Raw genomic sequence first — 25,047 nt, forward strand, 5'->3', positions numbered from 1 at the left:
CGTTGAAATGATGTCACTTTCACACCCGTGGTGGTCTCATCTGAAAGATTCATAACCACAGGGTCAACAACTGCTGCTATAGTAACGTACTCGTAACTATTCACCACAGTTACCAATTTGCACACTGATACATAAACACCAAATTTCAAGATTATATTAAACATGATAGATTGGCCAAGGCAAATAGTTCATGGATCTTCACGTTCTTCTTTCCCCTTTATCGTTTCCTAGTCTTTAGTTATTCATATTGTGTGATATTATAATGTATGGCCCTCTACATTAGGTGCATAAATTGAGACCGCAATTTTTTTTGTCGTCGTAGAAAGTGAATTGCCCTTTCTCCAATCTCAAACATACTCTATTATCATGTTTGTCCCATACCGTATACCTTCCCATGATCTAAGGAGGGTTTGCAAGTTTGGCAACTACGTACGATGGGGGAAAAAATCCTTAGGTGCCTTAAAATCAGACTTACAAGAATCTATGAATGAATGTCTTAGTTTGAGGTCTTTGGTTGGAATACGATGCCATGCAGAGTGCTTGGCCATCTCTGGTTGTGTTGATTGAGTTGCAATGTCACCTCAAAGGGCTGTTAGGGAGGAAAGCTAGCTTGGTTTTTTTTTCATCCAAATGCCTTGATATTAGTAGTTTGGATTAGCATTGGATAATTTTGAATTGTTATACTGTTGTATGACTGCAGCACAAGTTGATAATTGAAGAGGATGCGATGATGTGAAAATTGAATTGATACATTTTGTGTGATTGTTTAAACTATGCTTTTGGTAAGATCTGTCATTGTTGGCATCCATTCATTCTCACAGGTAGAGATTGTTCCCATTAATCAGGGGGGGGGGGGGGACACATGTTACCTTTGGTGTAATCCTCAGGTTTGGTGATTCATATTTATTGGTACATGCCCCAGGTTTACGTTATGTCACCGGTATGCAAGTGTCTTCGTGATTGGTACACACTGTATATCATTTATCATCATGAAATCTTGTATGTTGATGGTCTTTGATTTATTTTGACCAACAGAAAGTGCAGCGTAGACATTTTTTATCAGAATCAAACTGAATCAATGCAACAGGAGCGAACATAGGTTATGTGTGTTTGCATTTGTGTGTGCCCTGCGTGTGTTTGTGTGTGTGTGTGTGAGTGTGTGTGTGGCTCGGAGGGGGATGGCAGAGAAAAACAACATCCCAGGGAGTATTTTTCCTTGCTATGATATCGTAACCTCGTCCCAGTTCTCAATGCTTTATGGCTTATTATCGTTACCACAAACTAGAGACTGACTAAACTTGACCTGCTAAAAAGTGCAATAGTGTTTCATACAACAGGCAGGCACACATACAGCTATTTACCTCAAGGTTTGAGAGTCAGTTACAGTGACATCACACGGCCACCACACGCCTGTGTCCTATGCAGTAGTCCTGCCAGCCTGCACCATGTCCCCATTTCTACAGACATTCCCTCTAACGCATGATGGCCCCAGTGGAAATGAATCTTTGTTTGCTGATCTTTATGGAAGTGGACATTGTCTTCAGAAGGTTGAAGAATTGAATTGTTGTGCACAGTTGAAATCTCAGTACGTTTCAGTCATCTTGATCTATCTTCAGAAACGTCGGTGTTTGCACACTTACTGGCCATCTTGATGGGTCATTCTGAAAGCAGCTTGATATTCTATTGAACCCACGGTACATCACCCTCATCTAATATGCAGTATGTCCATGATGAATTGCTTTCCTGATTGCATTTTAATGATTGGAAATATCCTCCTTTTAATGCTCTTCAAGACTTAAACGCTAAACACACGTATAAACAGACATTTAGAATAACAAATTGCATCATATCAAAGTTCTTTGGTGTGATATTTTGTTCTGCAGCCCTTTTACGTGTGGAACTCTTTTAGGGGCTAAAACGTACAATGTTCCATGAGTGACATTTTTGCTACATCGTCTTGGGCACATGTGTTTGGTGGGCTGTTGTGCTATAAACCTCAAAGAAGTCAGTAAAGGTGCTGAAGTTAATTGAACTTGTTTTTTCTTGTTTTCTTTCTCAAGAATTACAGAAATTGGTTTATTCTGACAATCAGCGCACAAACACAGGTACGCGCGCACACACACACTACACAGCAGTAAGACAAAATGTCCTCGAGATGGCACCCTAAATTCTTTATTTTGAACAATTTGTCTTGAGGTATTTTGACACCAACACGATTTTCTATGGCCCTGTAAACTTTGCTTGAGTTTTTCTTTCAATTTTTTCCTTTTTTCCAGTGCAGTTGCACTCTAAGAATGTCTCTCTCTCTCCTCATAAAATATTTGATTCAATAAGGAGCACAGTGTTGTTCTTATCATTATCACTGATTTTGGCCACTGACCTTCCACAAAATACCATGGGCTCTTTCTTAATTTCCTTGAGGCAATGTTATTTTATTTTATTTTAAAAGGTTTGAGCGAATCAGAGCTGCTTTACATTGAAAACCACATGGACTGAATGTGCCCACTGCCCGTTTAGCAATAAGCTTCATTCAATGCATTGTGGCCTTTACATCACAATATCTACAGTATGGCCTTCTAATTTGACCTGCCACCCAAACACTTCATTCCTTAGTCCATGCCAATGGAGGGTTCTGCCTACAAGGTCTCCCATTCCCCTGCGATTACCTAGGCCTACATGTACAGTGCCTTTGGAAAGTATTCAGACCCCTTGACATTTTCCACATTTTGTTACATTACAGCCTTATTCTAAAATGTATTAAATTGTTTTTTCCACTCATCAAACTACACACAATACCCCATAATGACAAAGGAAAAACAGGTTTTCCAATTTTTTTTAGACTTGTCCAGAAGCCACTCCTGCTTTGTCTTGGCTGTGTGCTTAGGGTCTTTGTCCTGTTGGAAGGTGAACCTTCGCCCCAGTCTGAGGTCCTGAGCGCTCTAGAGCAGGTTTTCATCAAGGATCTCTCTGTACTTTGCTCCGTTCATCTTTGCCTCGATTCTGACTAGTCTCCCAGTCCCTGCTGCTGAAAAACATCCCCACAGCATGATGCTGCCACCACCTTGCTTCACCGTAGGGATGTTGCCAGGTTTCCTCCAGGCGTGACGCTTGGCATTCAGGCCAAAGAGTTCAATCTTGGTTTCATCAGACCAGAGAATCTTGTTTCTCATGGTCTGAGACTCCTTTAGGTGCCTTTTGGCAAACTCCCAAGCGGGCTGTCATTTGCCTTTTACTGACGAATGGCTTCCGTCTGGTCACTCTACCATAATATTTGGTGGAGTGCTGCAGCGATTGTTGTACTTTTGGAAGGTCTCCCATCTCTGCAAAGGAACTCTGGAGCTCTGTCAGAGTGACCAACGGGTGACCAAAACCCTTCTCCCCAATTTCTCAGTTTGGCCGAGTGGCCAGCTCTAGGAAGAGTCTTGGTGGTTCCAAACTTCTTCCATTTAAGAGTGATTGAGGCCACTGTGTTCTTGGGGACCTTCAATGCTGCAGAAATGTTTTTGGTACCCTTCCCCAGATCTGTGCTTCGACACAATCCTGTCTTGGAGCTCTTCCGACAATTCCTTCGACCTCATGACCTGGTTTTTGCTTCGACATGCACTGTCAACTGTGGGACCTTATATAGACAGTTATGTGCCTTTCCAAATCATGTCCTATCAATTGAATTTACCACAGGTGGACTCCAATCAAGTAGTAGAAACATCTCCAAAAATGATAAATGGAAACAGGATGCAACTGAGCTCAATTTTGAATCTCATAGCAAAGGGTCTGAATACTTATGTTAAGGTATTTCATTTTTTTTATATATATACATTTTCCTAAATTTCAAAAAGTCTGTTTTCGCTTTGTAATTATGGGGTATTATGTTTACATTACTAAGACTTGTTTTTATTTAAACCATTTTAGAATAAGGCTGTAACGTAACAAAATGTGGAAAAAGTGAAGGGGTCTGAATACTTTCTGAAGGCACTGTACCTCAACTATATGGACATTCGGGTCAGATGTGCATTCATTGTTCACATTGACAGTCGTTGTGTTTTTAGCCTTTAAAAGCCAATACAACTTTCCCAGGGAAAAGAAAGGGCACCCTTTACCTGTGCAATTTTTTATTTTTGCTAAATGTTTTGCGAGGGGAGATAGCTTTCACTGTATGTTTACCTATGGTAAAGAATTTATTGTTTTGTGGGTATATTTAATAAATGGCCTCTCATGGGTTTTGGAATGTAACATGGAAGAAAGAGTCTGATTGGATAAAGGTAGATGTTTAGCTTAAACTATTTTGAATTGTTAGATATCACATCAATAATAAGGATGAATATAATGCCAAATATTCATTATTTGTACAGAAATATACATATATAAATATATAAATTCATGCCTAATTTAAACTATTTTCCGCTCTTGAGTCGACCATGTTTTTGTTGTTTGAACTTTCCTTTGTCTGGGTTTTTTTTTACAAGGACTTAAGACAGCATGCATGATAGTGAAATGTATGTATGAATGTACTATCTGATGTTTCATTGCTGTTCAGTATTGCAGCATTCTACAGATTGTTTTGTATTTGACTAATTTGCTGTTTAAGTTACTATTTCAATTTAAATTATATATTTGATTATCTGAAATGATTGTTAACCTTTCTTTTCTAAATAAGAGTTTTTGAACTCTTGATTTGATTTGATTATTTTCCTGCGTTATCAATGTGCTTCAGTATTTTTACGCTATAACTTATCAATCTGACTCTTTGAATTAAGTATTGCTAATGACCATCTTTTGTAAATAGTTCTGCAAATAAACATTTTTGGAAGAAAACTGCTTCTGTTTTTTTTGGGAGAGAAAGTATTTTAATATTTCCATCCATGTATAATTTTAGAGAGAAAAGCAACATGTCTGTGTTATGATGAGAAGAAACAATGCATATTAAGGTGGATAGTCTCTTAACTTCATTGAAGTTATTATTCTATCCGCCATTTTTTTTAAGCCGCCATAACCTGTTCTTTCAGCCAATGTGAAATCCAACTGTGTTGACCGGAGGGGTGTAGCTCCGAGACGAGAAACATCTCAGCTTGGTATTTGCTCAGGTTCATGTTCAACCTTTACAGACCATCAAAACACTAAACCTTCCATTGACCTCATTTTAGACAGCATTACCTTTCAGGGTAAAACTTTACTTGAATAGGGTATAGATCCGTAACGTTTACAACATCGCTATGAGTGTTGTCCCTCAGCATTGAATTTGTTGAAATGTAACGTAAATGTGACCATATTGTTCATCTTTCAGTCCCCTACAAGTATTGCATATTTGTGTCTGGTGAAGCCTATTTATCGGTGATTCCTAATCTTTCTAGCATGCCTCTTGGCAACATGAGCAAATCAATGTAGAGCATTTTGCAAGGTAACATTGTAGCGGCAGACTCATTTGTATCAACATGCCAGCAAGACCAAACAATGTTTCAATGGCAAAAGGAGGGGAAATAAATGTAAATATAAAAAAATATATATGGAGTTATTTTCATGAAATGAACACAGTGCTTCACTTGACATACAGTGATGGTTTAAAAATGCAAGGAGGAAAATGTTATGGAAATAACCATGCTGAAAGGCATTACACAGAAGCCAGAGTGTCTGCTTGTTTTTGCTCCTTCCAATAAAAAAAGTTCTGATTTAAAAACAGACAACCTCTCTTTCACACCCTTTCATTGTCTTTAACGTGGACACTTGCCATGGCCACCGCTCACGACGCGTTTGTTTAAACAAAGAGTAATTCACTAATTAGCAAGGAACTCTCCTCACCTGGTTGTCTAGGTCTTAATCGAAAGGGAAAACCAAAGACCAGCAGACACTAGGCCCTCCATGGAATGAGTTTGACAACCCTGGCTACGGGAGCAGGTTAGCGTCTTTCGGCATGAATCTTTTTCTGCAGGCAGCTCTGCAGGGTGGTCACTAGCTGCCAAAGTCACAATAGCCCCCAACGGTCTCCATGGTAACGGTTAAAGGGCATACTCCTGCCTTCCTGCATCTGAAAGACCATTGTGAAACTGTGAATAAAGCAAGTCTACCCCACTTAAAGCAGTTAGCAAAATCCTAGAACAACATGTTTCAAATGCCCAACTGGCTACTCCTATGCAACCACATACAACACCTAATGCTAGAGATCTTTTGTGAGTTCTAGCATGTTTTGGGGTATTTTGATATTCACTTTCGAAGGTAAGTTTACACAAATAAAGTCACTTGATTAAGTGATACTGCCTCTAATGCCATGATAGACTTACGCAATACCACACACGGCATCTACTACCATCTGCTCTGAGTTGCTAACTTCTAAATCAAATCAAACATTATTAGTCACATACGCCGAATACCTACTTACGGTGAAATGCTTACTTACAAGCCCCTAAACAACAGTGCAGTTTCAAAAAAATACAGATAAGAATAAGTGATAAAAGTATCAAGTAATTAAAGAGCAACAGTAAAAAATAACAATATATACAGGGGGTTGCCGGCACAGAGTCAATGTGCGGGGGCACCGGTTAGTGGGGTACATGTAGGTAGAGTTAATCTCATGGTAGAGTGAGAGAATTGAGTAGTGTCATGTTTGTGGGTTGCCTTATCTGTCCGGGAGTAAAAGGGACCACAGCTGTTTCTAAAGATAAAAGCTCAAAAGGTTTCTGTCTGTAGTGTTCAAAGCAGCAGATTTGGTTGTGTTGCCAGCTCAGTAGCAGTAGGACTGAAACGGAACCGGCTAAGCCCTTTACAGACATTAATCCACAACACCGCACAGTCACACACTTTGAACATGTTGCAGCAAAGCTTACCGGTATATATCTAGAGCCGCACAAGGACAATATTTTGCTATTCCCACCACTTATTTCTACTGTACAGGATATATTGAATATTTTATATTGATATTTGAATGGGCTACTATAGACTACCAGCAAGGCACCCCCCAGTGCATACTGTCTGTCTCCCTTGTCAGAGGGTAGAGGCCTGTGTGGGGATTGGAGAGGAGCATTGGTCATGCTACTTGGGTTTCCGCTGTGGAGACTTGCATTTGGATATTTGGCTCAGAGTATTGGTGCATATAATGAAAATCCACCCCCGTGTCCCACAAGCCAGCTGTCTAAATTGCAATAAATCCAAATTCTTCAAAAAATTAAACATGGTTTGCCTATCTCCTGAGACTGTTCAATGACATGGAGGGTTTCTTAAAATATCTCAATAAGATGCGTCGAGACCGAGGCACGAACCGGCACTATGCTTCTACTGCAACAAATGTGTCAACGTCGGGAGTTAAACTCTTTTATTTGCGGTTTGAGGCATTCAGTTACCTTACCCGTAAAAAACAATGTGGTCATTCTCATATAAAAAAACATTAGATAAAATATCGAATTTGGCCTTTAGTATTATAGCCCATAGAAAGGCATTGAATAACACAATCATAAATGGCAACAAAAAAAGAAGACTGGTGATATAAGAAAGCTCAGGAAATATTTACAGTTGAAGTCGGAAGTTCACATACACTTAGGTTGGAGTCATTAAAACTTGTTTTTCAACCACTCCACAAATTTCTTGTTAACAAACTCTAGTTTTGGCAAGTCGGTTAAACATCTACTTTGTGCACGACACAAGTCATTTTTCCAACAATTGTATACAAACAGATTATTTCACTTATAATTCACTGTATCACAATTCCAGTGGGTCAGAAGTTTACATGCACTAAGTTGACTGTGCCTTTAAACAGTTTGGAAAATTCCAGATAATTATGTCATGGCTTTAGAAGCTTTTGATTGGCTAAATGACATCATTTGATTCAATAGGAGGTGTACCTGTGGATGTATTTCAAGGCCTACCTTCAAACTCAGTGTCTCTTTGCTTGACATCATGGGAAAATGAAAATAAATCAGCCAAGACCTCAGGCAGACAATTGTAGACCTCTACAAGTCTGGTTCATCCTTGGGAGCAATTTCCAAACGCCTGAAGGTACCAAGTTCACCTGTACAAACAATAGTACGCAAGTATAAACACCATGGGACCACACAGCCGTCATACCGCTCAGGACGGAGACGCGTTCTGTCTCCCTAGAGATGAACGTACTTTGGTGCGAAATGTGCATATCAATCCCAGAACAACAGCAAAGGACCTTGTGAAGATGCTGTAGGAAACAAGTACAAAAGTATCTATTGCCATAGTAAAATGAGTCCAATATCGACGTAACTTGAAAGGCCGCTCAGCAAGGAAGAAGCCACTGCTCCAAAACCGCCATAAAAAAGCCAGACTAAGTTTTGCAACTGCTCATGGGGACAAAGATCGTACTTTTTGGAGAAATGTCCTCTGGTCTGATGAAACAAAAATAGAACTGTTTGGCCATAATGACCATCATTATTTTTGGAGGATAAAGGGGGAGGCTTGCAAGCCGAAGACCACCATCTCAACCGTGAAGCACGGGGTGGCAGTATCATGTTGTGGGGGTGCTGCAGGAGAGACTGGTGCACTTCAGAAAATAGATGGCATCATGAGAGGGAAAATTATGTGGATATATTGAAGCAACATCTTAACTTCAGTCAGGAAGTTAAAGCTTGGTCGCAAATGGGTCTTCCAAATGGACAATGACCCCAAGCATACTTCCAATGTTGTGGAAGAATGGCTTAAGGACAACAAAGTGAAAGTATTGGAGTGGCCACCACAAAGCCCTGACCTCAATTTGTGGGCAGAACTGAAAAAGCGTGTGCGAGCAAGGAGGCCTACAAACCTGACTCAGTTACACCAGCTCTGTCAGGAGAAATGGCCAAAATTCACCCAGCTTGTGGAAGGCTACCCAAAACGTTTGACCCAAGTTAAACATTTTAAAGGCAATGCTCCCAAATACTAATTGAGTGTATGTCAACTTCTGACCCACTGGGAATGTGTTGAAAGAAATAAAACCTGAAATAAATAATTCTTTCTACTGTTATTCTGACATTTCACATTCTTAAAATAAAGTGGTGATCCTAACTGACCTAAAACAGGGAAATTTTACTACAATAAATGTCAGGAATTGTGAAAAACTGAGTTTAAATGTATTTGGCTAAGGTGTATGTACATTTTAGACTTCAACTGTATGTGCATATATATTTTTTATGCATATATAACCCTGTATTTTTGTTGGCACAAACTACCTCCATACTTCCATTTGTTTGTATGGGTTACCTTCAGAAGAGTCCCATGACACTTCTGGCGTTACAGACGTTTAAGTGAGAAGACAGATTTTGGGATGTCTCATGGTCTGACAAACACCGTTGTAGCTCAACCAGATTGCGCCGCAGATGCAGAAGGCCGACATAAGCGGATGCAGTGAATTACACAACAGTAGTGGGCTTGATTACTAACAACGACAAAACAGCCTACAGGGAGGAGGTGAGGGCACTCAGAGTGTGGTTTCAGGAAAACAACTTCTCACTCAACGTCAACAAAACAAAGGAGATGACTGGACTTCAGGAAACAGCAGAGGGAGCACCCCTCTATCCACATCGACGGGACATTAGTGGAGAAGCTGGAAAGTTTTAAGATCCTCTGCGTACACATCACGGACAAACTGAAATAGTTCACCCACACAGATAGTGTGGTGAAGAAGGCGCAACAACGCCTCTTCAACCTCAGGAGGCTGAATAAATTTGTCTGGTCACCTAAAACCCTCAAACTTTTACAGATGCACAATTGAGAGCATCGGGCTGTATAACTGCCTGGTATGGCAACTGCACCACCCTCAACTGCAAGGCTCTCCAGAGGATGGTGCGGTCTGCACAACACATCACCGGGGGCAAACTACCTGCCCTCCAGGACACCTACAGCACCGGATGTCACAGGAAGGGCAAAAAGATCAACAAGGACAACAAACACCCGAGCCACTGCATGATCACCCCGCTACCATTCAGATGGCGAGATCAGTACAGGTGCATCAAAGCTGGGACCGAGAGACTGAAAAACAGCTTCTATCTCAAAGCCATCAGAATGTTTAACAGCCATCACTAACACAGTGAGGCTGCTGCCTACATACAGACTCAAATCATTGGCCACTTTAATAAATGGATCACTAGTCACCTTAAATAATGCCACTTTAAAAATGGTTACATGTCCTACATTACTCATCTCATATATACAGTTTATACTGTATTTTATACATCTATTGCATCTTACCTATGGCACTCGGCCATCGCTCATCCATATATTTATATGTACATATTCCTATTCCATCCCTTTACATTTGTGTGTATAAGGTAGTTGTTGTGAAACTGTTAGATTACTTGTTAGATATTACTGCACTGTAGGAACTAGAAGCACAAGCATTTTGCTACACTCGCAGTAACATCTGCTAACCATGTGTATGTGACCAATAACATTTGACGCAGCCCATGCAAGAAACTGATATCTCTAGCCCAAACTGACAGGTGGGGATTGTTTTGTTATTTAGATTGACCCACGGGTGTGTCAATAGACTCTTAAGGATTTTTAATTGTTGGCTGTGGTTGCAGCTTTCGGCATCAAAAGAATCTCGATAAAGATATCTATGACAAATTAATTAATAAAGAACAATGTGAAGTGAAGGAAAAACTGGGGGATTGAATGCAGACTGTAAACTGATCTGGGGCTCACATGATAGGATTAAATCTCCATCTTGTGTTAAGAGTGGAGGTCAGAACTCTAGCTTCTCACTCACATCTTTGGTTGCCTGGGAGATAATATCAACAGAGCCCTGGCCTATTTGTGAACTATTCTGTTCAGGTGTCTAACCGAGACTCAAGAATGCAGTAAATGAGCTGAATGGATGTGTCTTTTGTCAGCACGAGGAGGGTGTGCTGAGTCAGTACCAACCCAGGAGGAGCGAAAGTTGAGGGGTGACTTTTAATTGTTGATATTCCATAGTTGTTCAATGCAAATAGTTTCTGTACTAGTTGAATAGTTTGTTACACTCCTGAGAGTGATCATATAACAGACAGTAGGAAAAGAAAAGTAGGAGAGAAAACAGTTGGAAAGTGGGGGAGGGAGAGAGAGAGAGAGAGAGAGAGAGAGAGAGAGAGAGAGAGAGAGAGAGGAGGAAATGAGAGCTGTTCCATTTCTGACTAGATATGGTCCCAGAACAACAGATGCAGCAGTAGGTCTGCTTTCTATTTATGCTCTGAGGTGTGTAGGCAAAATCTGTGCAGAGGTAAATAGCCTATACAACCTTCCTGCTGAGGTACATGCAGAATTATCAAAATTATATGACCTCATTCAACATGAGCCACTGATTGTCTGACCTGATGTCTGCGGTCATGTCTCCTCCAAATGAATTATCGATGCCCTCGGGCATTTCATCAAAATAGGTTTACCTCAGTCGGTTCTCAGGGAAATTCTGCCCTCTATAACTCCCATGAAATACTATATCATTCGATTAGTCCAAACCCACCTCCATTTTCTACCTCAGGCAGTATGTGGGGAATTAACTGGCCTTGATTCACAGAGCAGCTGAGCAACCTTTTGCAAGAGGAAATCTCCCTATGCTGATGGAATGTGCTAGTCCTGTCTGAATGCTTTACCTCACTGGAGAGAGATTCTTCCTGATTGGCGTATTGTTGTCATAAATCTCTGTGTCTTTCTGTTCTGGGGCCATCTCCACCAAAGGAAAACAAAGTACTGTGTCACTTCTGTCACCTCAGTGCATAGAGATGTGACCTGTCGACACACAGTGCAGTGACATCGTGACCTCAAGTGACAGGGTGACAGGGGGATTTCAGTGACAGAATGACACACATCCTAGCTGTTCCCTTTTGAACAAAATAAACACACATCTGTACAAGACGGCCCTCAGGGTCTTTGTCAGGGTGACAGTGGGATCTGTGGTTTTACTAATGAGCGGTCTATTTTGACTCATGCTGTTATGAACACTTAAGGACGGGGATATACAAATATGCCAACAGCAAAACTATATTCAAAACACTCAACCATTTTTGGGGGAATGATTTAATGAAATGTGCCAGTGACATGGGATCACCTGGAGAGACCAGTCAAAGTGTGCACACTGCCTTACACAAGCATACGCACGCATGCGCGTGCACACACACACACACACACACACACACACACACACACACACACACACACACACACACACAGACACACACACAGATGCTGTTTCGGTACCTTGACAGATTCCACGGGAGCCACAGCACATACTACATATCTGCGATGATGCTCACAAAGAGGGCTGCGTGGTGAGCTCTCCTGGATCTCCCAACATCAATTGTACAATCAATTATACCCTCACTGAGGGCTTACACTGAACATCTCTGTGATCTGCCACTTAAGGGTGCCCTGTGAAGCCTAATTCCCAACCACAAACACGCACACGCACACGCACACACACACGCACACGCACACACACACACACACACACACACACACACACACACACACACACACACACACACACACACACACATTTTCTAAATATTGGGCACAAGTGTTTCCTAGGCTGGTTGCTAAATACATCAAGCTAGAGAGAGCTCATTCAGCTATGATTTGCATAATCTTAAGAACTTTATTCTGCTGACAAGCCACACAATTCTGCCAAGAATGCATTATGAAGGACCTCCTCTGTTTACTTACTACATGTCCAAACTAGCATTTAACTGGTTCTCAAGACATTGACATCAAGAGATTTGATTGGCCTTGTGTATAAACATCCTTCCCTCAACCAGTCCGCAAATTCAATTCCCATCCATCTACAGTGCTGCTGCTGCTGACTCAAAATCCATCAATTAGCCAATTAGGCTATTTTCAGGATAGGCACAGTCATTAATATCTGGCTGCTGTCTGTGAACATTGATCAGCACATACTTTGTAATGATGAAGAGTGACAATATAGGATTTATTGAGAGTGTTCTCATGTTTTATAAGTTTGGGTAACTGTTGTCTTATTGATCTGGGGAAAGATTCTCAGAATAATGAAAAACGAGGGCTCCCAACTAGAACAGAAATGTTCCCGGAACATTCCCTAAAAGTTCTCCTTTGGTTATTTGAAAAATAACTTTCCCGCAGAGTTCTGGGAATGTTGCTCTGTCACTTGCGGTTCTGGGAATGTTTTCTAGGAAGAATTGCTTGAGCTTTACAGAATGGTGATGTTGTTCATCATGAAGAGAAACAGAAGGCAACATGTTCTTAAGTCCTGCGTATCCTTCTGCTTTCAGCCAGACACAAAAACTAAAGGCCAGACAATAGAATTTAACTCAATAAAGGGTTTCTTCATATAAGCAGAATTACAGTTAGGCGTATCAGAGTGTATAAACATTACAAAGTCTTCCAACGGGACATCTGTCATTTCCTATAAGTAACATTTGACTAAGATCACTTTAAATCCGTTGAGGTTATTACACTCTATCCTGTCTTCTTCTTTGATGCTCTTTTGGTTGTCATCGTTTTATTTAGTGCCAAAACATGGGAGTGTTTAGCTTCTTTGGCCCTCAAGGGACATTTGCAGAAATAATTATCTGTGAAAAGCATATTTACATTCATCTGTATGGTAGAAATCCGTCAGTGACTATTTTTTTCTACCACCTGCATCTAACGGGAGGCGTAGGGTTAACATGATTCACAAATCCTAGCAAAAATGCCTGGACACCCAATATCAACCCAGAGCACTTTGTTTGTGTTTTACTGTTGGAAAGAAATACTTGCAAGCAGCACTATACCCTTACAGTAAATCAAGGTTTGGTTGGAATGTTTCTCTTACAGTAGATCATTATTGTCAAGGTCAGAGCTCTCAGAAGCTGTAGTGAGGTGGCTTGGGTTTTCCTTTTTCCACCAGCCTGGCCTCTGACATACTAAATGTTAACCTGTGACACCAACTCAAATTAGTATGATGTGTTACATAAGACAGATTTGCTACTTCAGTCAAAAAAAACAAAAGGAGGGAGTTTGGTCAGGGAGGATTGGTGGACCGTATTATGCGACTGTCACTAACAACCTGAGCATTTAAGCTAATTAGCGACTTTGCAACTACTCACTACTTTTCAGCTACTTTGCAACTACTTAGCATGTTAGCTAACCCTTCCTCTAACTCTAACCTTAACCCCTAACCCTAACTCCTAACCTTAAACTTAACCTTAACCCTAACCCTAACCTTAACCCTCACCACTAGCCTTGCTAACATTAGCCACAGGAAAGTGGAATGCATAACATATCATGCGTATAGAAAATTCGTAATAAATTGTACAGATTGCAATTCGTAACATATTGTACAAAATGGATGCTGAACATCTACAGATGAATACATACCATACGAAACATAACATGACATACTAAATGATTTACATCTATCCCTGAGTCTAGGTTGCAGCTCTCTTTAGTGACCTTGGGCACTCCTTATTAATCTCCCCCCTACTGCCTCTGAACAAAATGTCTAATGTGGTCTATTTAAGTTTTCCTCTGTCCATTTTGACTGTGATTTAAATGAATGAACTCTTTTATTTATTTGAGCAGTGTTAACAAGCCCCTCTGCCTGTGTGTATACAACCCACGGAGAGCATTGTGAGTAATGTAACTTCAGGCCTACAGTACCGGTCAAAAGTTTGGACACACCTACTCATTCAAGGGTTTTTCTTAGTTTTTTACTATTTTCTACATTGTAGAGTAATAGTGAAGACATGAAATAGCACATATGGAATCATGTAGTAACCAAAAAAGTGTTAAACAAATCAAAATAGATGTTATATTTGAGATTCTTTAAAGTAGCCACCATTTGCCTTGATGACAGCGTTGCACAATATTGGGATTCTCTCAACAAGCTTCATGAGGTAATCAAACAATTTCAAGAACTTTGAAAGTTTCTTCAAGTGCAGTCGCAAAAACCATCAAACGCTACGATGAAACTGGCTCTCATGAGGACCGCCACAAGAAAAGTAGAGGATATGTTCATTAGAGTTAACTGCACCTCAGATTGCAGCCTCACAGAGTTCAAGTAACACATCTCAACATCAACTGTTCAGAGGAAACTGCATGAATCAGGCATTCATGGTAGAATTGCTGCAAAGAAACAACTACTAAAGGACACACATAAGAAAAAGAGACTTGCTTGCGCCAAGAAACACGATCAATGGACATTAGACCAGTGGAAATCTGTCTTTTGGTCTGATGAGTCCAAATTTGAGATTTTTGGACGATTTTTGGACGATTATTCTACAATGTAGAAAATAGTACAAATTAAGAAAAACCCTTCAATGAGTAGGTGTGTCCAAACTTTTGACTGGTGCTGTATGTCACCGTGGAGCAGTGGCGGTCAGTGCCGTTTAAGATGAGGGAGGATGATTTTTTTCTATTACAGCATATTGGTCGTGTTCCATTCACCCAGTTCAATGTAACAGCGATAGGTTAAGGCTACTACATGATACTCAAATTTTCCCTAGACCTATCATGAGGTTGCTTCAAGCTAGCCTATGAACGAAAGTTTACAGCGTAGGTGCACACAGGTTGAGAGACAAATTTGAGGCTACAGACAGTGACACATGGACAGACAATGACATTCAATACTGCCTTGACTCTTTCCAGGTATGTTTATCCCCGTTTTTTTCCGTTTGCTTCTGTTTTTCAACAGAATCTGCTAAATTAATACACCGTAAAAAATAGTTCACTTTCATAGCAGCCACGTTGTATTCCTTCTATGCGCTCTCCTCCTCTCACATTTCGCTTGTGGACTTCAATGCACAACACATCAGCTGTATGTGACCAGGCGAAAAAAACTTTCCAAGCCAAAACATATCATAACCACTACACACAGCCTACATTGTTGTCACCATATTAGCTAAAGTAACATCATAGTCAGCATACCTAATAGAACTAATGTGTTAGTAAACCCGCTGCAATCATGCAATAACGTTAGTGTACAGTCAATGAGCAGTTACACCTGTGGGCCAAGGTGGCAATAAATGTGTAAAACCAAAAGCTTACCTTGACTTGGAAGAGTTCCAGTGTTGTGTTGGATAGTCATAGCCAGCTCGCTAACATAGCATCCCTCTGTTTGAGCAGGGTGTTTCAGTAGGCTAAACTAGCTACCTGAATTTGCTAGCTAAGTAAGTGAAACTGAAAGTGAAAAAAATGACAAAATCTCTCTCTATATATATCTCTCTTGCTTCTCCTTCATTTTGGAGAAAATTAATTTGTTCAAAACTGTTAAACTATTGTCTTTCTCTCTTTGCGTCAACTACTCACCACATTTTATACACTGCAGTGTTAGCTAGCTCTAGCTTTTGCTTTCAGTACTAGATCAATACTCTGATCCTTTAATTGGGTGGACCAAGAAACATGATCAATGGACATTAGACCAGTGGAAATCTGTCTTTTGGTCTGATGAGTCCAAATTTGAGATTTTTGGACGATTTTTGATTCATGCTGCAAGAGCTCTGATAGGCTGGAGGACGTCCTCCGGAAGTTGTCATAATTACTGTGTAAGTCTATGGAAGGGTGTGAGAACCATAACCCTCCTAAGTTTTGTATTGAAGTCAGAGGAGGACGGAAGCAGCTGTCCTCCGGCTACACCATTGTGCTACCATACAGAGTGCTGTTGAGGCTACAGTAGACCTTCTTTGCAAAATAGTGTGTTTTAATCAATTGCTTGGTGACGTGATTTTATTTAGTATAGTTTTTTTCTAAAAGGGATAACTTTTTAAATGTTTTACTATTCACATTTTTATGAAATTCACTGAGGAGAATGGTCCTTCCTCCTCTGAGGATCCTCCACTGCTGTGAAGAGATGGACACTTAGTTTCCCTCAAATAACTCCTGCATCTCTCAGTTTGTTTTTATTGCAATGTCATTTCATAATCCACAACCACCAAATTCTACTTGGTAGGTCACCATCAAAATATTTCTGATAACAAAAAGTGTCATCCGGTTGCTGTCATGCAGTAGCTTACCTTATGCACTTGGAAAGACTTGATGACTGTTTTCCATTGTGTAAACTGTGCTGTGTCTTCTATCTTGTTTCCAGTGGATTCATTCCTTTGTTGATAACACTTTGTGACAATAGATAACAATTACAAGCTGCTATCCCCATGCTGTTTTGCACAACCATGTGGTTCAGTCACAATTAAAGGAAGTAAGCAGAGAGGCAGGGTTGGCGTCATGCAGTATACTCTCTGTTTGTTTTGATTGGTTTCCAGGGCTATAAGAGCAGAGTAAATGGCCTACTGGAATGAGGAGGCCTGTGCACACAAAGATGTACAAACTGTCCAATTTTTGTGACTGAGTGGCATCAGTGGGTACAGCACAACAACACGCCATGTTACAACATAAGAAAGTTCTTCCAGAACGTGTCAAAAGTTCAAGAATGTCTCATTGACCGTTGCCCAAACAAAACACCACGTGAGTGCTACAAAAGCTAGAACGTTTGTTGATTATTTTAACTGTTGAGTAGGTCGTGTCTCACCTATAATGTAATTCCATTAGTGGGTGATTGCGATGAGCTTTCTTTCCACATGGCCCCGGAACCAATGATTCTGGTGGCCTGAGACACCACAAGGCTACAGAGCAGGGATGCATCAGCTAAACACAGGAAGTCAGCTGGCCAGAAAGACAGCTGCAGAGGAAGTGAGTGTGCTTTAAAAGTAAAGTCTTCCCCTTCCCATTACCTGTTACTCTATGAGCCGTGTGGCAACAGCTGAGGACAACATACACTGTTGATGTCACTGACACAGTCAATACACTATCACTAATAGACAGTACCATCTTTGTTTCTGTCTAGCCTTTTCCCTGCTTTGATCCACGGCAGGTTAATTATGTTTGGCCGTGAAATTGTACTCTATGTTGAAAGTAGCTCAGATGCTATTTGTTGGCTTTCACCTCAAAAGTGTAGGGCCATTAAGCCACAATCTGTCTCTCTCAATCCTGCTATTTTATCATCAGAGCGGTCGGTCCTCTTGTATGATGCGTAGACAGGTTTTGGAACCAAATTGCATCAAAGCATTACCCAAGAGGATATTAGTGGGTGACGGTATAGTTACTTCACTGTAACATTTCAGATTATCTCAGTATGACTCAACATCAGCTCAGATTAACGTGTCTTTAAGATACACATTCTCAAAAGATATTGTGACGCAAATGACAAAGAAGCAGCATACACACAATTTGCTGCCCTAATATTGGTTGTCTCGTTCTGTGTGGTTGGTCACTGAGCCAGCTCAGGGGTAGGGAATGCATCAGGTCTATTAGGTCCTGCTAGTTGGCAACGGTTTCCTGCAATCACACACCAAGACCAGTTGGTAAGTGTTTTCTGTAATTACACATCTGCTCATCCACCCCTGAGATTTATATAATCACTGTGGAAAGAGCGACACATAGAAGGAAAGAGAGTCTAGCTAGCGCAGCTTGTAACAGTCATTTCAGAGTGTAAGGGTCATGGAGTAAAGGCTCAGCCATGCATAGGCAGATGTATTGATTGTGAGTAGGAGTAGGAGTATGTACATCCCAAATGGCACCCCATTCCCTACCTAGTGCACTACATTGGACCAAAGCCCTATTTTGGGCATGGTCAAAAGTAGTGCACTACATAAGGAATAGGGTGCCATTTGTGACGCACACATTGATTCGCAACAACTTTGTATCCTTCTGAGTTATTTTCTTCCTGGACACGTAGCGGATTCCTTCTTGGTTCTGCAGGCAATGAGTGAGTGGCGTGGGCATCTATTAAAGCCTCCAGAGCTGTAGATATGATTCTACCAAGATACTGTATATCTGGATTTGGGGTGATAGTACTTCAGGTGTCAGGAAGGCAGTAGCAAACAATAGCGACGCTAACTTAGCCATTCGCTATTCTAGCTGTGATTCTACTGGGACAGCTGGGAGCACATATTCCCCTGCAGGTGGCTGTGGCTGAGGCAGGGTAATGGTGATCTCATTAGGGTGGAAATATGAGGGAGAGAGGAACAACAGGAACAAACACTGGCCAATGGGGCTTCCTTCCTTTCTTTCAGTCTTCCACTCTGTTTTCTTCTCTCTTCTTCCCCTCCTCTGTGATCTGCTGGGGGGGTCCCCAGCCCTGGGGAAAGGAGCATGGAGAAATATTTCCAGATGAGATGTAATCGTCTCACTCATATTTACCCATGTGGAATGAGATACGGCAGCAGATTTCTGCACCGCACAATATGTCTTTGGAACACTTGGAATTCCTGGAAGGGCCTCCTTTAGAAAGCCCTTGAAGAAGTATCTGCCACAATGAATGTCTCGGTTGTTTCAAATTCTGGTTAAAAATCAGCGTGAATCTAGTAAAAAAAGCACCAACACATTCAATAGATCTCATCCTTTACCAGAGTGGGACTGCTGTACGATGACCCTCAATCATCCATTTAAGTATTGAACGTTCCTGTGACAAATATTTGTCTTGATGAGTAATGAACGTGGTTTCAGGGCCAGTGAGAGACACTTAACATACGTACACTGACCAATCCAAGCATCCCCTTTCTTCACATCGGAAATAGACCCACGCAAAGTCAATACACATTAGGGTTAGTCTTGTTCTGGCACTAGTGGGAAGAAGTTTGCTTATTAAAGAGGCAGATGTAAGCAGTCTGGTTTTAATGCGAAGCAGTGGAAGATATTGTAAGCAGGTGTGTGTGTGTGTGTGTGTGTGTGTGTGTGTGTGTGTGTGTGTGTGTGTGTGTGTGTGTGTGTGTGTGTGTGTGTGTGTGTGTGTGTGTGTGTGTGTGTGTGTGTGTGTGTGTGTGTGTGTGTGTGTGTGTGTGTGTGTGTGTGTGTGTGCGTGTTTTCAGTGTGTCCTGCCTTGGGCTGGGAAAGAGGATGGCTGATGAGGCCGAAAGCTATGTACTGGAGAAGCCTGCCTTCAATTCAGCAAATTAATGTAAGTTTGCTCGACTTCAACTTTCAGTTAACTGTTAGAGTCACTGTCATGTTTGTTGAGGCCGTTTACATCTGTTTTACTCTCTGAACATTTCTTATCTTCCATTTCCAGGTAGTCACATTACTTCACATAAGAACCACTTGAGGTGATTCTTCTAGCTAGATAGACTAGCAATTCTGCCTGCATTAGCAAGAAAGGAAATTCACTTGCAAACTCTTCAAATGGATGGCATCATGGAGAAGAGAATTGGGATTCATATTCATATTTCCAGCACAGTGTTTCTCTTTCAGGAGAGGTATATTTTAAATTAAAGCTCTCCTCTCCTCTGCTGCTATCTGTCAAACCTTTATGTGATAGTCATGAGCATGCATATCATAACAGTTCCTGCAACCATGTCTGCTTTGAAGCAGAGCCTTGAGAAACTCTTGCAGACAAATAATGAGTACATTTTGAGTTTTCTTTCCATTGGGAGGGTTATGACACTTGCCCTATGTAGTTCAAATCAAATCAAATTAATTTATATAGCCCTTCTTACATCAGCTGAGTGCTGTACAGAAACACAGCCTAAAACCCCAAACAGTAAGCAATGCAGGTGGAGAAGCACGGTGGCTAGGAAAAACTCCCTAGAAAGGCCAGAACCTAGGAAGAAACCTAGAGAGGAACCAGGCTATGAGGGGAGCCAGTCCTCTTCTGGCTGTGCCAGGTGGAGATTATAACAGAACATGGCCAAGATGTTCAAATGTTCATAAATGACCAGCATGGTCAAATAATAATAATCACAGTAGTTGTCGAGGGTGCAACAGGTCAGCATCTCAGGAGTAAATGTCAGTTGGCTTTTCATAGCCGATCATTGAGACTATCTCTACCGCTCCTGCTGTCTCTAGAGAGTTGAAAAGAGCAGGTCTGGGGCAGGTAGCACGTCCGGTGAACAGGTCAGAGTTCCATAGCCACAGGCAGAACAGTTGAAACTGGAGCAGAAGCACAGCCAGGTGGACTGGGGACAGCAAAGAGTCATCATGCCAGGTAGTCCTGAGGCATGGTCCTAGGGCTCAGGTCCTCCGAGAGAGAGAGAGAAAGAAAGAGAGAAAGAGAGAATTAGAGAGAGCATACTTAAATTCACACAGGACACCGGATAAGACAGGAGAAATACTCCAGATATAACAGACTAACCCTAGCCCCCCGACACATAAACTACTGCAGCATAAATACTGGAGGCTGAGACAAGAGGGGTCAGGAGACACTGTGGCCCCATCCGATGATACCCCCGGACAGGACCAAACAGGCAGGATATAACCACACGCACTTTGCCAAAGCACAGCCCCCACACCACTAGAGGGATATCAAACACCAACTTACCATCCTGAGACAAGAACGAGTACAGCCCACAAAGACCTCCGCCACGGCACAACCCAAGGGGGGGCGCCAACCCAGACAGGAAGACCATGTCAGTGACTCAACCCACTCAAGTGACGCACCCCCCCTAGGGATGGCATGGAAGAGCACCAGAGGCAGAGAATCCCAGTGGAGAGAGGGGAACCGGCCAGGTTGTGGTTGGCAACTATATAGTACATACTCTGCTTACGTCTACAGTACAGCATACTGTTTTTTTTTTTGCATGGTGTAGATATAAACTGCTGTTATGTCTAACTTCCTGTGTCACTCAGTGAATTTGCCTATGGCTTCATCGTCAGTACCGTGGGCTGTCCCTTGGGACCGGACAGTGAGTTCATTCACATCACTGTCTGCTGCTTGCTCTGGAAGATTCATTAGCGCTGATTAAAGCCTAATTAGGAAAAGATGCCTGCAGTTTATTTGTCCACAAGACTGGGAACCATACAGTGATGTAACTCAGTTTCCACTTGATGATTGATTATCATTAATAATGTTACGCCCACTTCAAACTTGTGATGTGTCTTTCTTGATGGGATTTTCTCAGCGTTCCATCTCAGATGTCCAAAGCAATGAGACATGCTGGTAGAGTTGCCACGGGGATTCATTAAAATACCTCTCTTTTCAGTGGGTTGCATGCATGATGACGATACCTTATTCTTCCTCCTGTCCAACCTTAAAGGGACAGTGCACCCATATTATAAAATGACGTATTGGTTCTCTTACTGTGTAAGCAGTCTATGGACAAGGTATGACAGCAATCCATGCTTTTGATTAGCTTCCCTGGCACAGTTTCCAAATGCATTTGTGGCACAAATCCCGTTCACGTCGTGGGACAGATATGAGCATTTTCCGTGCCTCATGTTCACATCATCTATCAGTGACTTTGTTGAGCTTCACAATCAATTTGAGATACTTTCAGGTGATTTGGGCATGATGTGCAAAAATTGCTAAGAACTCGAATGGGATGTGTACCACAAATGCTAAAACTTAGCATTTGGAAACAGCTAGTGAAGTAAATCCAAAGTATGGATTGTTGTCATACCTTGTCCACGGACTGCTTACAGAATAAGGAAACTAATGTGCCATTTTGTAATTTGAGTGAACTATCCTTTTAAGACATATCCACAGTTAATGATCAAGATCCTTTTTACGATAAAGAGCTGTAAAAAAAAAAATACCATTCTTTGATCTTGCATGCCAGGTAAGAACAATCCAGGTAAGCCTACAGACAAACTGACTGAATATACCAAGGGACTTATAGCTAAAACTACCCTCGAGATCTCACTCAAAGTTATTTCTCATGTACAAAACCCAGTGAAGCAAATAACATACAGCCTGGGACTAATCACATCCCTTGCATCTTCATTCTTATTCTCATTCCATCTTTTGCTTCATTATTATTACCTTCCGTCTACTGCAGTGGCCTATATATATCCTGCTCTGGAGTGGTCTCCTCCACGGAGAAGTATATACTGTATGTCCCTGGTAATGAGTCCTACTCCTTCTGGTCTGTGTACTGGATACTGAAATACACTAATGGAGCTGCGAGAAGAGGTCATCTTCATCCTGCCCACTCATATACAAAGAGAATTCGTAAATTAGGAATAAATGCCCCATAACAACAATTTATACTAGAATGGCGGTAGACTTATTAAGTATGCGTTTGTGACCTTTAGCTTGCTGCCCACTCTCCATCAGTGTGGCATCATAAAGCATGACAGAGAGTTTATAATATCTAATATCCATTTTTCACCAGCTCATCTCTGCTGTCAGAGTGAGGTCAGGCATCAGTGAACTACTGCAGGACTTTGTGTGTGTGTGTGTGTGTGTGTGTGTGTGTGTGTGTGTGTGTGTGTGTGTGTGTGTGTGTGTGTGTGCGTGCGTGCGTGTGTGCGTGCGTGTGTGCGTGCGTGTATGTTGACCTCCATTGGTCCCCATCTGCATGCTCCTTTATCTATCCCAGTGGTTCCCAACCTTTTTTGGTGCTGTGCCACCAATTTAATTTTGCTCTGACCGGAGTACCCCTGAAGTACCCACTCATGTGCATTTTACCAGTAGGCCTATGGTCTCATGGGTCTTCTCAAGTACCCCCTTTGAATTGGCAAAGTATCCCTAGGGGTCCTAGTACCCCTGGTTGGGAACCATTGATCTATCCTATCAGAGACTGTGGCCCGGCGAAACTGAGGTATGATCTTTCCTGTGGCCCTCCTCTCCCTCCTTTTTCTCGCCATTGTTTCTGAGCCGTTTAAAATGACCTTCTGCTTTCCTGTGCCAACAGCTATTTCTGATTAACTGTGCAGAGGGGAGGCTTTTCCCATGTGGTTATCTGGTCATGAGCCATGCACTCTCTCCTGAAGATAAGGCAGGGTCTATTAAAATAGACTCTCATTAAAGGGCCTGGGTGCTGGTTGGCGGTTGCTGGTTGTTCTACTTGCTATCAACATGGGGATCATTCAAGACACACTTCTGGGTTTGAGATGAAACAAGACATTTGGCAGAAGGAGAGTAGGAAAATGTAATAGCCCTTACCCCTTTATATTGTAGGCCTACTTCCTCTGGGATTGCAATACCACGGATCCATTTTATGTGCCTTCAATATTGAGTTGGATAATCTGGATATACAGTGCATTCGGAAAGTATTCAGACCTCTTGTCTTTTTCCACATCATGTTACGTTACAGCCTTATTCTAAAACTGATTAAATTGTTTTTTCCCCTCATCAATCTACACACAATACCCCATAATGACAAAGCAAAAACAGGTTTTAATAAATGTTTGCAAATGTATTCAAAACAAAAAACTGAAATATCACATTTAAATCCAGGCTGCATCACATCCGGTCGTGATTGGGAGTCCCATTGGGCAGCGCACAATTGGCCCAGCGTCGTCCAGGTTTGGCCGGGGTAGGCCGTCATTGTAAATAAGAATTTGTTTTTAACTGACTTGCCTAGTTAAATAAAGGTTAAATACAATTTATGTATTTTTTTAAGTATTCAGACCCTTTAGTCAGTACTTTGTTGAAGCACCTTTGGCAGCGATTAAAGCCTTGAATCGCTACAAGCTTGACACACCTGTATTTGGAGAGTTTCTCCCATTCTTCTCTGCAGATCCTCTCAAGCTCTGTCAGGTTGGATGGGGAGCGTTGTTAAACAGCTATTTTCAGGTCTCTCTAGAGATGCTTGACCGGGTTCAAATCCAGGCTCTGGCTGGACCACTCAAGGACGTTCAGAGACTTGTCCTGAAGCAACTGCTGTATTGTCTTGGCTGTATGCTTACGGTCAATGTCCTGTTGGAAGGTGAACCTTTGACCCAGTCTAAGGTCCTGAGCGCTCTGGAGCAGATTTTCATCAAGGATCTCTCTGTACTTTGCACTGTTCATCTTTCCCTCAATCGTGACTGTTTCCCAGTCTCTGCTGCTGAAAAACATCCCCACAGCATGATGCTGCCACCTCCATGCTTCACCGTAGAGATGGTGCCAGGTTTCCTTCAGACGTGACACTTTGCATTCAGGCCAAAGAGTTCAATCTTGGTTTCATGAGACCAGATAATCTTGTTTCTCATGGACTGAGAGTCTTCAGGTGCCTTTTGGCAAACTTCAAGCGGGCTGTCATGTGCCTTTTACATTGGCTTACATCTGTCCACTCTACCATAATGGCCTGATTGGTAGACTGCTGCAGAGATGGTAGTTCTTCTGGAAGGTTCTCTCAACTCCACAGAAGAACTCTAGACTTCTATCAGAGTGACCATCGGGTTCTTGGTCACCTCCCTGACCAAGGCCCTTTTCCCCTGATTGCT

The sequence above is a fragment of the Oncorhynchus clarkii genome, chromosome 8 (assembly GCF_045791955.1).
Source record: "Oncorhynchus clarkii lewisi isolate Uvic-CL-2024 chromosome 8, UVic_Ocla_1.0, whole genome shotgun sequence".
Taxonomy (NCBI): Eukaryota; Metazoa; Chordata; class Actinopteri; order Salmoniformes; family Salmonidae; genus Oncorhynchus; species Oncorhynchus clarkii.